Raw genomic sequence first — 15,849 nt, 5'->3', positions numbered from 1 at the left:
TATTAATGGCACTATACTGGAATCTACTGAGGAGGAAAGGGATCTAGGAGTCACTATTTCAGGTGACATAAAGGATAAATATAGTATTAATGGCACTATACTGGAAACTACTGAGGAGGAAAGGGATCTAGGAGTCACTATTTCAGGTAACATAAAGGATAAATATAGTATTAATGGCACTATACTGGGAACTACTGAGGAGGAAAGGGATCTAGGAGTCACTATCTCAGGTGACATAAAGGATAAATATAGTATTAATGGCACTATACTGGAAACTACTGAGGAGGAAAGGGATCTAGTAGTCACTATTTCAGGTGACATAAAGGATAAATATAGTATTAATGGCACTATACTAGAAACTACTGAGGAGGAAAGGGATCTAGGAGTCACTATTTCAGGTGACATAAAGGATAAATATAGTATTAATGGCACTATACTGGAAACTACTGAGGAGGAAAGGGATCTAGGCAATGTAACACAGCAATGAGGAAGGCTAGTCAGATGCTTGGCTACATAGGGAGAGGAATCAGTAGCAGAAAAAGAGAAGTAATAATGCCACTGTATAGGTCATTGGTACGGCCTCATCTAGAATACTGTGTCCAGTTCTGGAGGCCATATCTTCAGATGGATATTAATACATTAGAGACTGTATAGAGAAGGGCAACTAACATGGTGCATGGCCGACATCACACAACATACCCAGAAAGACTAAGAAATCTCAATATGTATATGTAACCCTAATCTACGGGGTTACTATAACGGTATATGTTACTCGTAATATTGTGCCTCCACCCAAATCTTTCTCCTATTCACTCACAGGAATTAGGCTCAGGGTAGATTTGGGAATACCCTGTATTACCGGATGTAGATATAGATAAATATATATTTAATAAGTTATATAACCCCTCCTAATATTCTATACCTCTTTCTTTACAGGTTTACCCTCCTATCGCAATGGTCTTCAACTCATCTCCATGCTACGGGCATTGGTAAGTAAAGTACTAGACAACATTCAGTATATAGTTTACTTACAGGTATAATCACGACCATACATATATATTACACTATATTGCATACAGACCACAATGTAGGGTTAATTCAGATTATATAATGCATTTGAGATAACCTTCTTAAAAACCATACTTATATATATACATATCTTCTATTATAACAATTACAATACATAACCATATAAATACGGAACTACCTTTTAGTCCCACATTTACTCTAGTCCAAAATAGTTATTTGAATCCTCCCATAAACAAGCTGGGGTTATCCTCTGTAAGCATCCCTTGAGTAAGCAGGTAAATTAATTATATATGCATATATAATCTATTGGGTTTTTGTACAGATACATGTAGTTAGTGTAGTTAACTGAGTAGGAACTTCTTTTTAGCGATGTATCTTTTAATGTTATGTTACCACTGCTTGTTCTCCTCAGTAACATTTTTCTCTAGCCACAGTGTAGCTCTCCACTATTTATTAACAGTATCTAACTGGAAGCTGCAGAAGAAAGGCTACACAGGATATCAGTGGTCTCCGTTTCGTTACAAGGTGTCATTTAAGATCTACAAGGATTGGATGAGCTCACAAATGAGATAAATTGTATCCCCTCCGCCTAGACTGGCAGGTTGCAGCTGTGGGATATAATGGTCCTGAGCTGGGCTATGACTAACTCCTCCGGGCTAGATCTCTATTACTGTCACTAACAACTGGGCTGTTTCCCAATATGTAATCCTCCTGCACAGTCAGGTAGTACTATAGTATACTGTAGCAGCAGTAATGCAGACATTAGATTATAGAGTTTATCTGTTAGTGATTTGTATTTCTATATGAAATCTTAAGTTCCATTAGTCCAGCCACTAGTCATATATAAATAGAGCACATAAATATAGCTCAGTGCTGTAAGGAGGTGATAGACATCATGGATATTATTTAAATATAGCCACTGCCTGCAGTGCTGAGGCCCTGGCTTAGTGTTCATGGTGATTAAGTGCACATAGAAAAGTGTTACCGACCTCAGCTGTCTTCAGTAAGTGACTCCTGTCACTCACCCTCTCATATAATGGTAACCCCACCCACCTAGCATCTCATTGGTGGGCAGCGGTTCAGCGCTTTGACACAATGTGGTGGAGGGATGTACCAGTGATTGGCGCCGCTACTTGACTCTGGTGGTTAAGCCGCTCTCGGCCGGCGCTAAGAATCTCCTGTTCTCTGCCTCTTCACCGCACAGGTAACGGCTCCCCAGGCTCTTGAGATGCACAGTCCTGCCGTCACAGTGGGTCGCGCCAGCAGCGGCTCCCTCGGCTCCCACTGCTCCCCCGGCTATCGGTCTTCACAGCCCCGCAGGTCACCGCTGGCTATGCCGGTCACTGCTCCCCCGGCTTTCGGTCTTTACGGCCCCGCAGGTCACCGCTGACTGCTCCGGTAACTGCTACCCCGGCTCTCTGTCTTCAATGTGCTATCGCTCGTTAGAGAGCTACACCATCTCCTCTGCGCCGCCAATGTTCACAGCACAGCTCTTAGCGGCGGGCAGAGAGAGGCATAAGCATCTCCCTCAGAGGTGCACACACAAGTCCCGCTCAACGCTTTAGCTCCCCTTTTTATACAGGAGCCCCAGGGGCCACGAGAGCATTTTCTGTCCTTGTGAATGCTCCTTTTTCCCGCCGACAGCACGAGCTGTTTCTAACTGTTCCTCGTGCCCTGCTGTTTACTGATTTACGTCCATATTCAGAGGTGTCTATATACGGTCAACACAGACATCAGATAACACAGCATATTAAAGTGAACAACAAATGTGGTCATTCCAATTAATGTGAACATTTATCACCCTCAGTTAGTAATAAAAAAAATGGTCCTACAAATACCTCATGACTTTCTCATATTTACACCATCACTGGCAATAATATCATGTTAGCATAACGGACACTATTATACCCACCTATTATATATATATATATATATATATATATGCTTATATAAATGTGGTCTTTACATCTAGCAACTAGTGCCTGGTATCCACACATTTGGGGTTACAATCATAAACAAAAGGTTACATATAGTGTGAGGCAGAGAAGAAAAAGGACATGCACTGAGACTGGAGGGAGGTTCAGGGGAGTCTGAGGATACATTACCTCACAGAAAGAGTAGTGGACAAGTGGAATAGCCTCCCATCAGAGGTGGTAGAGACTAAGACAGTAGAGCAATGTAAACATGCATGGGATAGACATAAGGATATCCTTACACAGAAATAAGGATCAAATAAGGTTTCAGATAAAAATATGAAAAAAAGGGGCAGACTAGATGGGCTGAGTGGTTCTTATCTGCCGTCACGCTCTATGTTTCTACGTTTGTATGATCTGCGTATTTGGATGAAACAAAGCCCAAACCTCCTTGTGTGGGTCACTGATGAATACCACCGACACATTAGACTCAGCGCCTGTGTTCAGGGTCTCTGCCAGACCCAATGTATGGGTTCACATCCATTATCCATCCATGAATTGCGACAGAAAGACAGAAAAAAGTAATCACAGTTTTCTATCAATGTGACTTTGGGGACAATTCAGACTGGATTGCTGCAGCGGCGGCGATTGCAGTCCGAATCCCTTTGTGGATTGCGCCCGTGCGCACCAAGGGAGCCCAGTGAGTTGCTAACAGCATCTCAGGGCTGCAATTGCCTCTGCCTGATTGACAAGCAGAGGCAATCGCACATCTAAATTTAGCACATCTACGATCAGATCTGAATTACCCTCTATGTTGCTGGAGAAGTCTTCTGAACCACTCAATGCCTTTCAACGTTCTGACGCCAATGGCAATTTTATCGTGGCCAAGAAAGTTCAGGAGCTTAGAATTCCTTTTGTGCCTTTGCAGACTATGCCATGTATCATTGGTGTGTACAGGAAAAAAATTCTTACAGCTACTGTTTGCTCCCAAACTTCAGATGTAATTATGCAGGTTGGTGATCTCCACAGGGAGTTAATCTCCTTCTATGTACTCCCGTCATCTTATAGTCTGATTATCCTGGGTTTTCCATGGCTACATCAACACACTCCCATATTAGACTGAAGTAAACCAAAGATTATGTCATGGGGTCTTAGTGCCATCAAAGATGCTTGCCAACAATTAGACCACCACATTGTGTGCAATAAAAAAGCCACTGAAACACTACCCACTCATAGGGAATGGGATTGCTCTATCAACCTGTTACCAGGGAAAATGCCACCCAGGCAGTGACTGAATATATCAAGAAGAACCTTGAATGTGGGTTTATTAGAGAGTCCAAGTCATCCACAGGAGCTAGGCTTTTCTTTGCTTAGAAGAACTTGTATTGATAACAGGGTTCTGAATGCCATCACCGTAAAGACCAGTATTCCTAACGCCTGATCTCAAAGCTTTTCAATTAGATAAAAGGCAAAATATTTTTTTTTACGAATCTTGATATTCATGGGTCCTATGATCTAATTAGGATCTGGCCTGGGGACAAGTGGAAGACTGCCTTAAATACACGTGATGGCCACTGTGAGTATTTTGCTTTTCGGATCAAGCAATATACCTGCTATCTTCCAAATGTATATGAATATTCTCCTCTGAGACCTTTTCTATAAGATCGTTGTGGTCTATCTGGACAGCACCCTGATATTTTATGAGGATCATATTGCAAAAATGTATGTGAAGTGATGTCTCGACTCAAGCAAACTTATAAAAATGCTCCTTCGAGCAATTTCTGGGATACATTATCTCAAGATGGAATCAGAGAAACTTACTGCCATTGTCACCTGGCCTTGTCTGACTGGTATGAAAGCTATACTATACTACCTGGTGTAATGCAGCTCCAAGATACCAGGGAAAAGTTCTCACTTTCATTTCGGAATCCATTCTAAGACAACACAACTGTGACCATTAGTTTTTTTCCTGGAGCTAGACGCCTCTACAGTTGGAGGTGGGGTTGTGGCAGTGCTTTCACAAAGAGATGAGGAAGGGAAATGGTACTCTGGTGGCTTTTTTCCCATCAATTTTTGACTCCAGAGAAAAATCATGCAGTTGGGGATAAGGAACTATTGGCCATCAAGCTGGCTCTGCAGCAGTGGGGATATTTGTTGGAGGTGGCAAAATTCCCAGTGACAGATCACACAGACCACAAGAGCCTAACATACCTCAAAGCAGCTCACTGCTGGAAATACCGTCAGCCTAGATGGTCATTATTCTTTGATTGATTCATCCTCGCTATCACTTACCACCCAGAATGCAAAAACATTAAAGCTGATGTTTTGTCTCGGGCATTCTGTGGCACTGAGGAAGACATTTTGGAGAATAAGACCATTATGAATCCTGCCTACTTTTTTGCGGTATCCAGCAAAGATAAGATACTGCTGGGAAATACATTTGTGACACTTACATAGAAACATAGAAACATAGAATGTGACGGCAGATAAGAACCACTTGGCCCATCTAGTCTGCCCCTTTTTTTTTATCCTTTAGGCAATCTCAACCCTTTTTGAACCTTAATTCTTTGTAAGGATATTCATATGCCTATCCCAAGCATGTTTAAATTGTTCTACAGTCTTAGCCTCTACCACCTCTGATGGGAGGCTATTTCACTTATCCACTACCCTATCTGTGAAGTACTTTTTCCTTAAATTTCCCCTGAACCTCCCCCCCTCCAGTCTCAGTGTATGTCCTTGAGTTCTAATACTTCTCTTCCTTTGAAGAATGTTTCCCTCCTGAACTTTGTTAAGACCCTTGATATATTTGAAAGTTTCTTTCATGTCCCCCCTTTCCCTTCTCTCCTCCACTTGAACTTCATGCACAGCTACTAACAGTGGGCACATTCATCATGCTTCGCCGGTCATGCAGGGGTGAAGAGAACCTTGGAACTATTTCTCTGGGATTATTGGTGGTCAACTATTTATCAAGATGTCAAGGACTTTGTAGCAACAGTGGGTGATGCGGTCAAGATCCCGCCAGACGGAATCCCGGCGGTCGGAATACCGACACCAGAATCCTGACCGGCACAATCCCGACATATTCTCCCTCTGTGGGTGTCCACGACACCCATAGAGGGAGATAAATTAGTGTACCGAGTATAGCGAGGCACCGTGCCCGCAGAGTGGCGAGTGCAGCGAATCTGCAAGGGGTTGCCTTCTGCTTGCCACCCCTGTCGGGATTGTGCTGGTCGGGATTCCGGTGTCTGTATTCCGACCGCCGGGATCCTGTCCAGCGGGATTTCGTACTGATCCCAGCAGTGGGAGCTCTGTGCTCAATATAAGATTCCACCTCACGCTCCCACCAGTTCCCTGCATCCACTACTGGTGACCAATCACTGACATCTCCATGAACTTTGTTACAGATTTGCCCTCCTGTTAAGTCTGAGCAGGGGTGTATAGATTCTCTAAGGCTGCTCACTTTGTTCCATTAAAGGGTTTATCTTAAGCCCCAAAATTGGTAGAATTATTCTTAAAGGAAATTTTCAGGCTGCATGGGTTTCTCAAGGACATTGCTTCTGACGTAAGGGTACAATTTACTTCTAAATTCTGGAGAGCACTATGTAAGTGATTTGATGTCAACATGAGCTTCTCTGCAGCCTATCACCCTCAGGGTAATGGACATACAGAGCGAGTAACTCAGGATTTTGAGAAGTTTGTCAGAAGTTACATTAATGCCAAACAGAATGACTGGGTCTTCTTATTACCATGGGCTGAGGTCACCCACAATAGTCTTTTTCACAAGACTTCTGGTCATTCTCTGTTCTTCATGCAGTATGGTCTGCATCCTGTTCCAGCCTATTGGTGAGTATCACTCCCAGCCGTCCATGGTACTGTGACACTTTCTCAGCATTTGGAAAGATGTTAAGAGAAATTGAAGCCAAGTCTCTTCTCGATACAAGCTCCTTGCTGAGAGGAAGAGAAAGAGATCTCTATTTAAGCCAGGGGATAAGATGTGGCTGTCAACTCAGCATCTACAATTAAAGGTTCCTACCATGAAATTGGCACCAAGATACAGTAGATCGGACCTTCTCAAATCACCCAGGTGATTAATCCTGTGGTTTTCTGATTAAAACTTCCAGGTACACTTAGGAAACCAAATGTGTTCCATGTTTCCTTCCTCAAACCCCTGGTTCTCAGATGATTCTCAATATCTCGCAGAACTCCTTCTGCCATCTCAATGGATCATCAAGAGGAGTATGAGGTAAAACAAATCCTGGAATTTCTCAAGACTCAGTTCAATTTCTAGTGGACTGGAAAGGATATGGCCCTAAAGAACGTTGTTGGGTCAAGGCCTCAGAGAGAGTGAAGAGTCCTAGCACTCGCTGCTGTAGACACTCCTGGGCCTGCTCCCTCCTTCAGCAGAAGAGTCTCCGTACACAGCTGGCCATGGCTTCCACAGGGATTGTGTGCACCAAATGTGATATCACATTTGCAGCGAGATCTAAATCTCCTTCCCATAAAAGGAAGTCTCTGAGCAGAGGACATTGTCTCATTATAGGTTCCCAAGCCTTGCTCCAGCATTATAGCCTTGTGCTAATCTATGTTCTCCTTGTGAAATTAGGTTCCTGATTCCTGCTGCATTCCCGGCTCCTGTCTCCATACTCCGTTCTTGATTCCTGCCTTCCTGTGTTTCATTCTTTGTTCCTGCTGACTAGCTCCATCGCAGTCTGCAGTCCCAGTGTCCGTAAGCCTATTATAAGTGTCTTCTGCAATGCATACCAGCCTCCATACCTGGGGACTCAGACATAGGGGCCTCCATACCTGGGAACTCAGACATAGGGGCCTCCATACCTGGGAACTCAGACATAGGGGCCTCCACACCTGGGAACTCAGACATAGGGTCGCTCCCTGTGTGTCGGGTGCAGCAAAGCCCAACCTTCCTTGCACCGGGCCCTGGTGACCGCCGGCACGTTAGACTCTACACCTCTATTCATGGTCTATGCCAGTCCCCACATATGGGTTCGCATCCAGTGAATTTGTGACAAATAATCACCATCTGGCAGCAGTATTGTATCTGTAGTATTATTAGTACTATAACATCCTCCCCCCCCGGTAGTATTATTACCAACAGTATTATGAATATCAGGAGAAATATTAGGTCTATTGTATTTGTTACCCATTGTTAGCAGAATTGTGAGCATAAGGAGAATTGTTAGTAATATCATTCGCTTCCCGGCAGCAGTTTTATGAGAATCAGTAATATTATTAGTACTATCATTACCCCTTTGCAGTAAAATTATTAGTACTATTATTAACTCCACCAAGTAGTAGTATTTATAATTACTACTACCCCCTGGCATTATTATTATAATTATTATTATTATTATTATTATTATTATTATTATTACTATCATTACCCCTTGGGAGTAGTATTAGTACTATCATTACCTTCGGTCAGTATAATTATCAGTACTAACATTACCCCCTGGTAGTAGTATTATCAGTACTATCATTACCCCCTGGGAATAGTATGGGAATAGTATTATCAGTACTAACATTACCTTCTGTCAGTAGTAGTATCAGTACTAACATAATCCGCTGGCAGTAGTATTATCAGTACTATCATTGCCACCTGCGAATAGTATTTTTTTTATCAGTATTACCATTATCCGCTAGTACTAGTATTATCAGTACTAACATTACCTCCTGTCAGTAGTAGTATCAGTACTAACATTACCCGCTGGCAGTAGTATTATCAGTACTATCATTAACCCCTGGGAATAATATTATATGTCCTACCTTTATCCTCTGGTACTAGTATTATCAATACTAACATTACCCCCTAGAAATAGTATTATCGGTACTATCATTACCACATTTGATAGTATTATAAGAACTAACATTAGCCCTTGAGAATAGTATTATCAGTATTACCATAATCCGCCAGTACTTGTATTATCAGTACTATCATTACCCCCTGGGAATAGTATAATCAGTGCTATCATTAACCCCTGAGAGTAGTACTATCAATACTATCATTAGACCATGGGAGTAGTATTATCAGACTTAGCGATGAGCGAGGTTCGGTTTTACTCGGTTTTACTCGGTTTTACTCGGTTCTCAAAACGGCATCTTATTGGCTATCCAAAACACGTGACATCCGTGAGCCAATAAGATGCCGTTTTGAGAACCGAGTAAAACCGAGTAAAACCGAACCCGCTCATGGGAGTAGTGTTATCAGTACTATCAGTACCCCCTAATAGTAGAAGTGTCAGAACTATTATTATTACCCAGGGCAGTAGTAGTGTCAGTACTATTATTATTACCCCCGGGCAGTAGTAGTGTCAGTAGTAGTAGTATTACCCCCCAGGCAGTAATAGTGTCAATACTAATATTATTACCACCGGGTAGTAGTTGTGTCAGTACTATTATTTTTATCCCCGGGCAGTGGTAGTGTCAGTACTATTATTATTACCCCTGGGCATTAGTAGTATCAGTACTATTATTATTACCCTCCGGGCAGTAGTAGTGTCAGTACTATTATTACTACCCCTCAGCAGTAGTAGTGTCAATGCTAATATTATTACCCCCGGGCAGTAGTAGTGTCAGTACAATTATTACTAAACCCCAAGCAGTAGTAGTGTCAGTACTATTATTATTACCCCCGGGCAGTAGTAGTGTCAGTACTATTATTACTACCCCTAGACAGTAGTAGTGTCAGTAATATTATTATTACCCCTGGGGTAGTAGTAGTGTCAGTACTATTATTATTACCCTCGCGCAGTTGTAGTGTCAGTACTATTATTATTACACCCGGACAGAAGTAGTGTCAGTACTATTATTATTACACCCAGACAGAAGTAGTATCAGTACTATTATTATTACCCCCGGGCAGTTGTAGTGTCAGTACTATTATTATTACACCCAGACAGAAGTAGTGTCAGTACTATTATTATTACCTTCAGGGCAGTAGTAGTGTCAGTGCTATTATTATTACCTCCGGGCAGTAGTAGTGTCAGTACTATTATTATTACCCCCGGGCAGTAGTAGTGTCAGTAGTAGTAGTATTACCCCCCCAGGCAGTGATAGTGTCAATACTAATATTATTACCACCGGGTAGTAGTTGTGTCAGTACTATTATTTTTATCCCCGGGCAGTGGTAGTGTCAGCACTTTTATTATTACCCCTGGGCATTAGTGGTATCAGTACTATTATTATTACCCTCCGGGCAGTAGTAGCGTCAGTACTATTATTACTACCCCTCAGCAGTAGTAGTGTCAATGCTAATATTATTACCCCCGGGCAGTAGTAGTGTCAGTACAATTATTACTAAACCCCAAGCAGTAGTAGTGTCAGTACTATTATTATTACCCCCGGGCAGTAGTAGTGTCAGTACTATTATTACTACCCCCAGACAGTAGTAGTGTCAGTAATATTATTATTACCCCTGGGGTAGTAGTAGTGTCAGTACTATTATTATTACCCTCGCGCAGTTGTAGTGTCAGTACTATTATTATTACACCCGGACAGAAGTAGTGTCAGTACTATTATTATTACACCCAGACAGAAGTAGTATCAGTACTATTATTATTACCCCCGGGCAGTTGTAGTGTCAGTACTATTATTATTACACCCAGACAGAAGTAGTGTCAGTACTATTATTATTACCTTCAGGGCAGTAGTAGTGTCAGTGCTATTATTATTACCTCCGGGCAGTTGTAGTGTCAGTATTATTATTATTACCCCCGGGCAGTAGTAGCGTCAGTGCTATTATTATTACCCCCAGGGCAGTAGTAGTTTCAGTACTATTATTATTACCCCAGGGCAGTAGTAGTGTCAGTATTATTATTATTACCCCCGGGCAGTAGTAGTGTCAGTATTATTATTATTATTATTACCCCCGGGCAGTAGTAGTGTCAGTGCTATTATTATTACCCCCAGGGCAGTAGTAGTGTCAGTACGATTATTATTACCCCCAGGGCAGTTGTAGTGTCAGTGTTATTATTATTATCTGTGGGGCAGTAGTAGTGTCAGTACTATTATTATTACCCCCGGGCAGTAGTAGTGTCAGTATTATTATTATTATTATTATTATTATTATCTGTGGGGCAGTAGTAGTGTCAGTACTATTATTATTACCCCCGGGCAGTAGTAGTGTCAGTATTATTATTATTATTATCTGCGGGGCAGTAGTTGTGTCAGTACTATTATTATTACCCCCGGGCAGTAGTAGTGTCAGTGCTATTATTATTACCCCCAGGGCAGTAGTAGTGTCAGTACTATTATTATTACCCCTGGGGTAGTAGTAGTGTCAGTACTATTATTATTACCCCAGGGCAGTAGTAGTGTCAGTATTATTATTATTATTACCCCCGGGCAGTTGTAGTGTCAGTACTATTATTATTACCCCTGGGGTAGTAGTAGTGTCAGTACTATCATTATTTCCCCCGGGCAGTTGTAGTGTCAGTACTATTATTATTACCCCTGGGGTAGTAGTAGTGTCAGTGCTATTATTATTACCCCCAGGGCAGTAGTAGTGTCAGTACTATTATTATTACCCCCAGGGCAGTTGTAGTGTCAGTATTATTATTATTATTATTATTATTATTATTATTATCATCTGCGGGGCAGTAGTAGTGTCAGTACTATTATTATTACCCCCGGGGCAGTAGCAGTGTCAGTACTATTATTATTACCACCTGGCAGTAGTAGTGTCAGTACTATTATTATTACCCCTGGGGTAGTAATAGCGTCAGTACTATTATTATTACCCCAGGGCAGTAGTAGTGTCAGTATTATTATTACCCCCGGGCAGTTGTAGTGTCAGTACTATTATTATTACCCCTGGGATAGTAGTGTCAGTACTATTATTATTACCCTCGGGCAGTAGTAGGGTCAGTACTATTATTATTACCACCTGGCAGTAATAGTGTCAGTACTATTATTATTACCCCTGGGGTAATAGTAGTGTCAGTACTATTATTATTACTACCCCCGGGCAGTAGTAGTGTCAGTACTATTATTATTACTACCCCCGGGCAGTAGTAGTGTCAGTACTATTATTATTACTACCCCCGGGCAGCAGTAGTGTCAGTACTATTATAATTACTACCCCCGGGCACCAGCAGTAGTGTCAGTACTATTATTATTACTACCCCCGGGCAGTAGTAGTGTCAGTACTATTATTATTACTACCCCCGGGCAGCACAAGTGTCAGTACTATTATTATTACCCCCTGGGGTAGTAGTAGTGTCAGTACTATTATTATTACCCCTGGGGTAGTAGTAGTGTCAGTACTATTATTATTATTACCTCAGGGCAGTAGTAGTGTCAGTACTATTATTATTACCCCTGGGGTAGTAGTAGTGTCAGTACTATTATCATTACTCCTGGGGTAGTAGTAGTAGTGTCAGTGCTATTATTATTACCCCTGGGGTAGTAGTAGTGTCAGTACTACTATTATTACTCCTGGGGTAGTAGTAGTGTCAGTACTATTATTATTATTATTATTACTACCCCCGGGCAGTAGTAGTGTCAGTGCTATTATTATTATTACCACCTGGGGTAGTAGTAGTGTCAGTACTATTATTATTACCCCCGGGCAGTAGTAGTGTCAGTGCTATTATTATTACCACCTGGGGTAGTAGTAGTGTCAGTACTATTATTATTACTACCCCCAGGGCAGTTGAAGTGTCAGTACTATTATTATTACCCCCATGGCAGTAGTAGTGTTAGTACTATTATTATTACACCAAGGGCAGTAGTAGTGTCAGTACTATTATAATTACCCCCGGGCAGTAGTAGTGTCAGTACTATTATTATTACTACCCCCGGGCAGTAGTAGTGTCAGTACTATTATTATTACTACCCCCATGGCAGTAGTAGTGTCAGAGTGTCAGTACTATTATTATTACCCCCGGGCAGTAGTAGTGTCAGTACTATTATTATTACCCCCAGGGCAGTAGTAGTGTCAGTATTATTATTATTACTACCCCCGGGCAGTAGTAGTGTCAGTACTATTATTATTACCCCCAGGGCAGTAGTAGTGTCAGTACTATTATTATTACACCCAGGGCAGTAGTAGTGTCAGTACTATTATTATTACCCCCGGGCAGTAGTAGTGTCAGTACTATTATTATTACCCCCATAGCAGTAGTAGTGTCAGTACTATTATTATTACTACCCCCGGGCAGTAGTAGTGTCAGTACTATTATTATTACTACCCCCGGGCAGTAGTAGTGTCAGTACTATTATTATTACTACCCCTGGGCAGTAGTAGTGTCAGTACTATTATTATTACTACCCCCGGGCAGCAGTAGTGTCAGTACTATTATTATTACTACCCCCGGGCAGCAGTAGTGTCAGTACTATTATTATTACTACCCCCGGGCAGCAGTAGTGTCAGTACTATTATTATTACTACCCCCGGGCAGCAGTAGTGTCAGTACTACTATTATTATTACCCCCGGGCAGTAGTAGTGTCAGTACTATTATTATTACCCCCATAGCAGTAGTAGTGTCAGTACTATTATTATTATTATTACTACCCCCGGGCAGTAGTAGTGTCAGTACTATTATTATTACTACCCCGGGCAGTAGTAGTGTCAGTACTATTATTATTACTACCCCCGGGCAGCAGTAGTGTCAGTACTATTATTATTACTACCCCCGGGCAGCAGTAGTGTCAGTACTATTATTATTACCCCCATGGCAGTAGTAGTGTCAGTACTATTATTATTACTACCCCCGGGCAGTAGTAGTGTCAGTACTATTATTATTACTACCCCCGGGCAGTAGTAGTGTCAGTACTATTATTATTACTACCCCCGGGCAGCAGTAGTGTCAGTACTATTATTATTACTACCCCCGGGCAGCAGTAGTGTCAGTACTATTATTATTACCCCCATGGCAGTAGTAGTGTCAGTACTATTATTATTACTACCCCCGGGCAGCAGTAGCGTCAGTACTATTATTATTACTACCCCCGGGCAGTAGTAGTGTCAGTACTATTATTATTACTACCCCCGGGCAGCAGTAGTGTCAGTACTATTATTATTACTACCCCCGGGCAGCAGTAGTGTCAGTACTATTATTATTACTACCCCCGGGCAGCAGTAGTGTCAGTACTATTATTATTACTACCCCCGGGCAGCAGTAGTGTCAGTACTATTATTATTACTACCCCCGGGCAGCAGTAGTGTCAGTACTACTATTATTACTACCCCCGGGCAGCAGTAGTGTCAGTACTATTATTATTACCCCCATAGCAGTAGTAGTGTCAGTACTATTATTATTACTACCCCCGGGCAGCAGTAGTGTCAGTACTACTATTATTACTACCCCCGGGCAGCAGTAGTGTCAGTACTATTATTATTACCCCCATAGCAGCAGTAGTGTCAGTACTATTATTATTACTACCCCCGGGCAGCAGTAGTGTCAGTACTATTATTATTACTACCCCCGGGCAGCAGTAGTGTCAGTACTATTATTATTACCCCCATAGCAGTAGTAGTGTCAGTACTATTATTATTATTACTACCCCCGGGCAGTAGTAGTGTCAGTACTATTATTATTACCCCCGGGCAGTAGTAGTGTCAGTACTATTATTATTACTACCCCCGGGCAGCAGTAGTGTCAGTACTATTATTATTACTACCCCCGGGCAGCAGTAGTGTCAGTACTATTATTATTACTACCCCCGGGCAGCAGTAGTGTCAGTACTATTATTATTACTACCCCCGGGCAGTAGTAGTGTCAGTACTATTATTATTACTACCCCCGGGCAGCAGTAGTGTCAGTACTATTATTATTACCCCCAGGGCAGTTGTAGTATTATTATTATTATTGTCAGAGGAAAAACAGACACGTGGCTGATCTGGGCGTGGCTCCTGGCACTTTAAGTGTGTCACGTGCTAAGAGGCGGTGCTTATGTCTCAGCCTAGTACCAAGGGTTAGGGCGGGGCTGTATGATCGCAGTCGTGTGATTGGTCGAGTTTCTGGGAAGGGGCGGTGTTAACTCGGTGCAGTTACCCAATCACCGGTCGGCGGGGCGTGGCGGCAGTCAGCTGGTCATTATGGGATTGGCTGGAGGAGGCGGACGGGTAACGGGCCGCGGCTTCGGGAGTCTCGGGCAGTCAGTGTGAGGTGGCGGGAGAGGAGGACGGAGCCGCTCGGGGAGTATGAGAGCGGGGAGCCGGCGCCGGAGGAGGGAGACACGGAGACAGGCGAGTGACCCGTACACAGCGGCTGCAGCGCCTCCTCCCCGGCCCGTACCCCGTGTATACACCTATATACCCACCACTCATATATATACCTACCTCTATTATATATACACCTATATATCTGTTGTATATACCTAACCTATATACCCACCACTCATATATATATATATACCTACCTCTATTATATATACCCCTATACACCTATATATCTGCTGTATATACCTAACCTATATACCCACCACTCATATATATACCTACCTCTATTATATATATATATATACACCCCTATATATCTGCTGTATATACCTAACCTATATACCCACCACTCATATATATACCTACCTCTATTATATATACACCTATATATCTGCTGTATAAACCCACCACTCATATATATACCTACCACTAATATATACCCCTATATATCTGCTGTATATACCTAACCTATATACCCACCACTCATATATATACCTACCTCTATTATATATACACCTATATATCTGTTGTATATACCTAACCTATATACCCACCACTCATATATATACCTACCTCTATTATATATACCCCTATACACCTATATATCTGCTGTATATACCTAACCTATATACCCACCACTCATATATATACCTACCTCTATTATATATACCCCTATATATCTGCTGTATATACCTAACCTATATACCCACCACTCATATATATACCTA

At 42.1% G+C, this 15,849-nt stretch overlaps 1 protein-coding gene across 1 annotated transcript in view; it reads left to right on the top strand.

Moving 5' to 3' along the window:
* The first annotated feature begins 14,992 nt into the window (after positions 1-14,992).
* The window catches only part of LOC134931824 (rho-related BTB domain-containing protein 2-like), a 121,740-nt gene continuing 120,883 nt past the window's right edge, over positions 14,993-15,849 (top strand). The window contains exon 1 of the mRNA XM_063925574.1: positions 14,993-15,148. The gene's annotated coding sequence lies outside the window, so the exon portion shown is untranslated. The remainder of the gene's footprint in view (positions 15,149-15,849) is intronic.

This window comes from Pseudophryne corroboree, chromosome 1 (genome assembly GCF_028390025.1).
Source record: "Pseudophryne corroboree isolate aPseCor3 chromosome 1, aPseCor3.hap2, whole genome shotgun sequence".
Classification (NCBI taxonomy): domain Eukaryota; kingdom Metazoa; phylum Chordata; class Amphibia; order Anura; family Myobatrachidae; genus Pseudophryne; species Pseudophryne corroboree.
The sequence above is the reverse complement of the archived record's forward strand: the minus strand, read 5'-3'. Positions and strand labels throughout refer to the sequence as shown.